The sequence below is a fragment of the Malurus melanocephalus genome, unplaced genomic scaffold (assembly GCF_030028575.1).
Source record: "Malurus melanocephalus ecotype Western Australia unplaced genomic scaffold, MMel_1.1 scaffold_13, whole genome shotgun sequence".
Lineage (NCBI taxonomy): Eukaryota > Metazoa > Chordata > Aves > Passeriformes > Maluridae > Malurus > Malurus melanocephalus.
The window spans coordinates 715,191-722,229 of NW_026623245.1; positions in this window are offsets into that span (position 1 = coordinate 715,191).

Consider the following 7,039-nt stretch of genomic DNA (forward strand, 5'->3'; position numbering starts at 1 on the left):
TCACATGGGCCCGGAGCTTCCCGGCGCCTCGGGAATCAAAAAGCCGCAGCTTTTAGCGGAGTTAATCATTAATGCGCCTTCCCTTTGTCCCGTTCCCGAGGGCTGACAGCCCTTTGATATCCCAGATTTGCCAGCGGCGCCCGGAGCCAGGTACCGCGGAGCAGCCTGCCTGGAGCTGCCTTTCCCTCGGGATTCGCTTCCCGGGGGGAATCCGCCCGCCCCCGAGCCCGTCCATGAGTTTTCCCGCAGCGCGTCCAACCCTCTGCTCCGACCCGATTCTTCTTTTGCGCTAAAAATCCTTTGRGATGTCCCCACCCATCCCGTGGATTCCTGGCAACTGGGGGACACTGGGAATGGCAAGGATAGGCAGGAATGCGGCTGCTCCCGCTCCTCTCCTCCCCTCGCTGCCCCTTCCCAACTTTCCTCTCCCTGTTGCTTTTCCCAAATTATTTGCCCAGGCCTGGGTGTTCCAGGGGCACATTCAGGGAAAGCTCCACAACGCCTCCATTTCCATGGAATTCTCCCATAAAATCATTTTGGAGCAGAATCCCCCCAAAGGAAGGCCTGGGTTTTCCAGGAGCTGCAGGAAGGAGGGAACAGAGCAGGAAAACTCTCCGTGGGCACTAAACACAGCTCCACTTCCTTGGAGTTCTTCCATAAAATTATTTTGGAGCAGAAGTCCCCCCAAAGGCCAGGAGGGTTCCCATAAAACTGCTGGGAATCTGATTTGTGCTCCCGGAGCTTCGAGGCACAGTCAAACTCCAAGGTTCCTGAACTTTTCCTTGACTCCATCAAAACCTGACAGCTCCTCCGTGGAGCTGCCAGAACAGGGATGGAGGGGGAGCTGTGCCAGGGGCTTCCCAAGGCTCTGCTCCCTCATTTATGGCATCCGGGGATGGAAATCCAGCGGGATCCCCCCATTTATGACATATGGGGATAGAAATCCAGCTGGATCCCCCTATTCATGGTATCCAGGGATTGAAATCCAACTCAACCCCCGCATATTCCCAGCTGGAAAATTTCCACCCCAACCCAGGGCACCAATGCAAGTGGAAATCATCCCAAATCCCAAATCTAAGGAAGAATAAAACAATTCCTCAATTTTTAGCCCCCCCTGTTGCTGCCTCTGGAAGCTGGATGGGAAAACTCTGCAAATCCCATTTCTCCATGGATTGATGCTGCTCCCTCTGGAACACCTGAAGGGAAACCCTTAGAAAGCTCTTCAGGGATTGCAGCCTCTGGGAAGAGGTTTGAGGGCAGTTTTGGCCCAGGGAATTCTGTCCCCAAATCCCTCCTGATCCTGGCACACCCCAAAGCCACAAAGGAACRTGGGGCTGCATTTTTCAGATCCAAGAGGAAACTCCCTTCAATGTCCAGGATTTGCTGCCGGTGACTCACGGAGATAAAGTTCCCAAGGTCACTGAAGGAGCTGGGAAACCTGGAATTCTCCTCCATGGGCTCCCTGCTGAACTGGGATGTGCCTGGACAAGTTCCAGTCAATGCCTGGAGTTGCAGCATCCCCCAGGAATCTCAGGCTGAAATATTCCTGTTCGTGTGGAATTCAGAGATCAGGCCCTGAATTSAGAGCAAATCCAGGGCAGAATTCCTAAAATCCATGGAAACATTGGAGCTCCAAGGCCACGCAGGGCTTTGATACCCTCACCTRTTGGAACACCCAGGGAGGCTCTGCTCTTTTGCAACTCTGACCAAGAATTCCACTTAAAGCACTCCAGAGCCGGACAGCCAGGATTCCAGCCCATGGAGAACACGGATCCACCCCCAGGCCAGACTTCCAAGGGCTCTCCAGGCTTTGGAAATGCCTCCGTGCTCACGTCACGGCTGGAACGCTCCGGGAGCAGCAGCTCCTGCACCTCCGGCTCCAATCCCTCAGGATTATTGACTCCTGGAAACCTCGGAAAAGCAGCCAGGAATTAGGGAGCCAGGAKTTGGGAAGAAGAGCCCCAATTCCAGAGCCCACTGCTACTCCTTCCCACCTCGGAGCAGGTCCCAGCTCCCTCAGGATTCCAGCTGGGAAAGGAGGCCAGAGCCCCTTTGGAAGGTGGGGATCCCTGGGATTGCCACCAAGAGGGTGGGAAGCAGGATTTTCCCTCCTTTCTGCAAATCCCAGCCCTGTGGAGGTGGGAAGGGGCCTCTGGATTTCTCCCCACATCCTCCAGCGGGGTGAGGTGTGAAGCCCTTGCTTTGCTCAATCCTCAGGGAATCATGGAATTATAGGAATTTTCAGGCTGGAAAAGAYCTTGAAGATCATCAGATCCAACCTTTGTCCCTTTCCCACTTTGCCAACTAATCCAGAGCACTGAGTGACAATTCCAGCTGCTCCTTGGACACTTCCAGGGATGGGGASTCCACCAGTGTCCCACTCCAAGCTTTTCCATAAAGAAATTCCTGARATCCAACTGAACTTCCCCTGAGGCCATTCCCTTTTATCCTATCACTTCTAGGAAGTGGGAATCACTATTTCMTGAGGGAGTATCCTGATTCCCACCTGACTGCTCCCTCCTTCCAGGTGAGGGGTGCAGCTTCCCAGTTATCATTCCCAGAGAATCAGAGGAAAGATTTTCCTTGCTTTCCACAGGCTTTAGCTGGGAGCTGGATATGCCTCTGCCCTGGGGAATATCCCTGAGTTTTCCACATGGAAAGGGAAGATTTTCCTTGCTTTCCATAGGTTTCAGCTGGGAGCTGGATGTGCCTCCGCCCTGGGGGAGATCCCTGAGTTTTCCACACGGAACCCAGAGCTGGAGTGTGCTGGAATCAGGAAGGGGCTGCCTGGGATCATGGATAAATGAGCGTGGGATCAGCTTCCCGGAGGGAAAACTCCAGGGTGCTAAAAGGCCCTTTGATCCAGTGGGGAGAAGATAAATGGGATAAATGGGATAAATGGGATAAATAAACAGGACCTGCTGGAAGCATATCCACACTGGGAGCACAGATGATTAATTACAGCCTTTTCCAGCCACAAAACTCCAATCCTAGTCCTTAAAAAACTCCTGAGGCTCCGAGGGAAAAGCACATTTTAACACCAGCCTCGGAAACTGCTCTCGGAGTGAGAGATCCAAACTCCTTCCCAAATCCTTGTTTAAATATTTTCCCTGCTCCTTCCCCGTCGCAGCCCGTTTGCCGTGTGCATCCCACGCCGGAGCCAGGGAGGAAGCGTTCCTGGAAAAGTCACAAAGCCACTTTCAGCCGCAGAAATCCCCATCCCGAATCCAAACAGGGAAGCCTCTGTCCCTTGCCAGCCTAGGCTGGGTTTCCGCCCGGAATTAGGCAGGGAAAGGGAAGGGGCCGCTTTTCCAGCTGCGGGGTGGAAATCCTGCTTTTTCCGAGGAGCTCTTTCCAAGCTCGGCACTGACGGGATAGTCAGGGCTCCCTGGATCAATGACCATGGAAGGGAATGCTCCGGGGAGCGGACTGGGGGCATGGAAAACGGGTTTCCATGGAAAAGTCTGGTGATTTCTATTACAGCCCTGCCTGGGAGGGCTGGAAAAGCTCATTCSTGGAGCTGGAATCAGACAGATTTGATGGAATACGGGGTTATTCCAGGCCGATTATTCCAGGGAAGGGGGATGAGGATCTTCAATTTTCCCCTTGGATCACATCCAACCTGCTGGGAATGTCCCGGGAAGCCCCCTCAGGATCAGCCCCTCGGCAGCAGGGCATGGATCAGCCCCTCGGCAGCAGGGCATGGATCAGCCCCTTCCTTGTGACATTCCCAGTGACCAGAGCCACCCCAATGTTAATGGGATAATGAGTCTCCCGTGGGGATATATGGAATACCAGGGGATGCTCCAGAGGGCTGGACTGGTCAGGATGCGGCTGCATATCCCATCCTGCACATTCCAGGCATCTCCATTCCATTAATGGGATGGAAAAATACCTTTGTTCCATGGAGGAGAGGTCAGAAGGAACCATGGGCAGCTCCAGGATTGTTTTTCATTGTTAATCAGGAGCTGGACATTCCCAAGGTTTTCCATACAACCRGGAGGGAGGAGAGGAGGAGTGAATCAGATCCTGATTTTTCCCAAATGAAGCTCCTTTCTGCTCTGGAAAGGGTTCTAATGACATCCTGGGGACTCCAGTGCCAGCCGTCCTTGCATCCCACAGATCCAGAACTCATTCCCACCCTCCATGGGTCCCCTCAGATCCCACGAGGACAGGCTGAGATAACCACCAGGAAATCCAGAAACTCATGGATCATACTGATGTGTAGCACCAACATTTCCCCGGCAGATCCCTTCCAGAGGGGACATTCCAGAGGCTGGGAGGAGGCGGAGCCAGTGTCACCTGGAGGTGATATTGGTGAACAAGGGATGGATGTGGCGGGAAATATGGATGTGACCAAGGGATGGATGTGACCAAGGGATGGATAATGTTGGATTATGAATGTGACCAAGGTATGGATGTGACCAAGGGATGGATAATGTTGGATTATGGATGTGACCAAGGCATGGATAAGATTGGATTATGGATGTGACCAAGGTATGGATGTGGCTGGAGTCATGGAGAGCAGATCCATCCACAGTGTTTGAGCACCAGGAGACAGATTCCAAGATTTTGTTCCAAAGCCAAGGGAGCAGCTTGGAGSCCCTCCATGATGGAAAGTCAGGAGCTGGGGACTCCGGCTGTGCCTCCTTCCCGCGGGATCAGCTGGCTCCCTGCTCCTGCTGGGCAAACATGGCCGGATGAGATAAGGGCTGTGTGCACAGCTCTCCGCCAGGAATTCTGAGCCTGACCTCCCTTCCCGACATCCACCTGCTCCCGGCTCCCTCCTTGTGTCCCAGGCGGGCTGGCCTCAGCCCCTTCACCCTTCTCATTCCCAGTGGAAATATTCCAAGCTGCTCCCACTCCCACATTGTGCTGGGGAGATGGCACTGGGCATGCCGCATCCCAAAAAACTCTGATGGGATGTGGGATACTACCCCCAAACAAACAGTTGGGAARATGAGCAGGAGAGATTTTGGGGTTGGGATGGTGGGATGGTTCCACCAACACGGATCCAGAGGACTGGGAATGGTAAAATTTGGTTTAAAATTAATTCTGGGATTCCTGAGAGATTAATCCCGGAGATAAGTGGGACAACAGTGAGGCTGGAGGGCCCYGTGGCTCAAACAAAGGGATCTGGGAGCGGGAGCAGGGAAAGACGGATGGGTTGTTAAACATTGYCAGCATACCTGGCTGGAGCCATTCYCAGGTCACCCGGATGGCAGCCGGGATTTGGGGTGGCAGATCCCACCAATTCCAGCCAACTCCACCTTTTTCCTTATCTCTGGCTCAGATGGGGGTGGTTTCAGGATTCCAACGGCACTCCAGGACATGGAAAACACTCCTGGTGATCTCAAGATGTCCAAACCCACCCCCCCACCCTGTGGGGCTGCCATGCCAGGGGCTCCCCGTTTTCCCAGCAGAAAGAGTTTGGGAATGCAGTGGTGTCTCCGTGTGGTTTTCCCCTTCCAAACATTTTCAGCAGGGTCCAAGGAGTGCCCAGTTGGGCAATTTGGAATGTGCTCCAGCCTCTAAATCAGGGATTTTCACCCTTCCCAGGTGCTGCAGCTCTGACCATGGGATCCATCCAGCCTGTGGGATCAATTSTCTCCAAAAACCGGGAAAAGCCCTGGGACTAAACTCAGGGCAACAGCCAGCGACATCCTAGGCAACCTTTTCCCTGTTTCCCCGTCAGGTGAAAGCTGTGCCTGAGCAGAAAATCAGGATAGAYCCCAGCAACTTCTCTGCCTCTCCATCAGCTTCCCTGCTCTCCATCAAATCCCGTCCCTGCTTCTCCATCAAATCCCTTCCTGGCGTCTCCCGGCGGAGATGAGCCACTAAAGAACGGGATGTCAGGGCCACTCGGCTGCTCCCCTCCATCCATTATCCCACTCCAGAGGTCTCACCTATCCAAGAGCCCCATCCATCCCCATTCCAGGCGGCCCCTCCCCTCCCAGCCCTCGGAGCCCTCTGCTTTCCATCAGATTCTCCAAGACAATGGGTGTCTGGAAGCTCCTTAACTCCTCGGGAAGGGGGGTTTGTGGACACAGCCCCGGCACTGTGGGATGGCTCCCAGGAAAAACTCACTCCTGGGACACCCCTTCCTCCCCAGAAARGTGGGATCACATCGCCCCAGGCTTTTCCCTGCACTTTTGAGGGAGTTTTCCCAGTGTTTTCCCCCACATTGGATGCTCCTGAAATCCCTCAGATAGCCAGTGGGGTAATTAATGGGATTTATRACTCTCTTTGATATCCCAAGTCACAGTTTGGGATTGGGAATATAAAATCCTCTCCCAGGGGCAGCAGGCAGATTTCTGTGAGCTTGGGATGAAGGCAGGAGTGGGAGATGCCTTGTGGGAATCATCTTTTCCAGGCCAGACATTTCTGGGATAACACCAATCCCATCACATGACATTTTCTGGGAGTGCATAGAGCGGATGCATGGTCCCCATGGGAATTCCTGCTGCATCCCTCAGGCTGGATCCAGGGAGCCCCAATTGTCCAGGAAACTCAGGATATCAGGAATTACATGAAGACCATCCAAAAAYTCCAAGGCAAACATTTATTATATTTTTACAGGTTTTTATTATTATTATTGCTGATATTGTTGTTATTTTTCTTATTATTCCCAACATTATTTTGGGATTGGAGCAGAACATGCTCAGCACAGACAAAACATGGATTTTGGCCGGGTTTTATCCCTGCCAGGTGGGATTTGTTTGACTCCCAAACAACCACGGATGTTGGAAGTGCAAGGGGAGGACAAAGGGCTCCGAGCCCATCCAGCTGGGCCTTTGGAATGGTGCTGGAATGGTGCTGGAATGATCCTTCATTCCAAGGCCTTATCTCGTGGCAGAGAGGTGGTGCTGGCACTGCTGCCAGGGGCACTTTATTCCTTTGGAAAGGAAGGCAGCAGAATTCCAGTGCCAAATCCATTGTTCCTGGAGCGGGAATGACTCTGGGTCCTGCCAGGTTACAGAGCTCCCATTGTTATTCCAGAGCTCAGGATCACCCGGCTTTGAAGTAGCTGAGGCGGGAA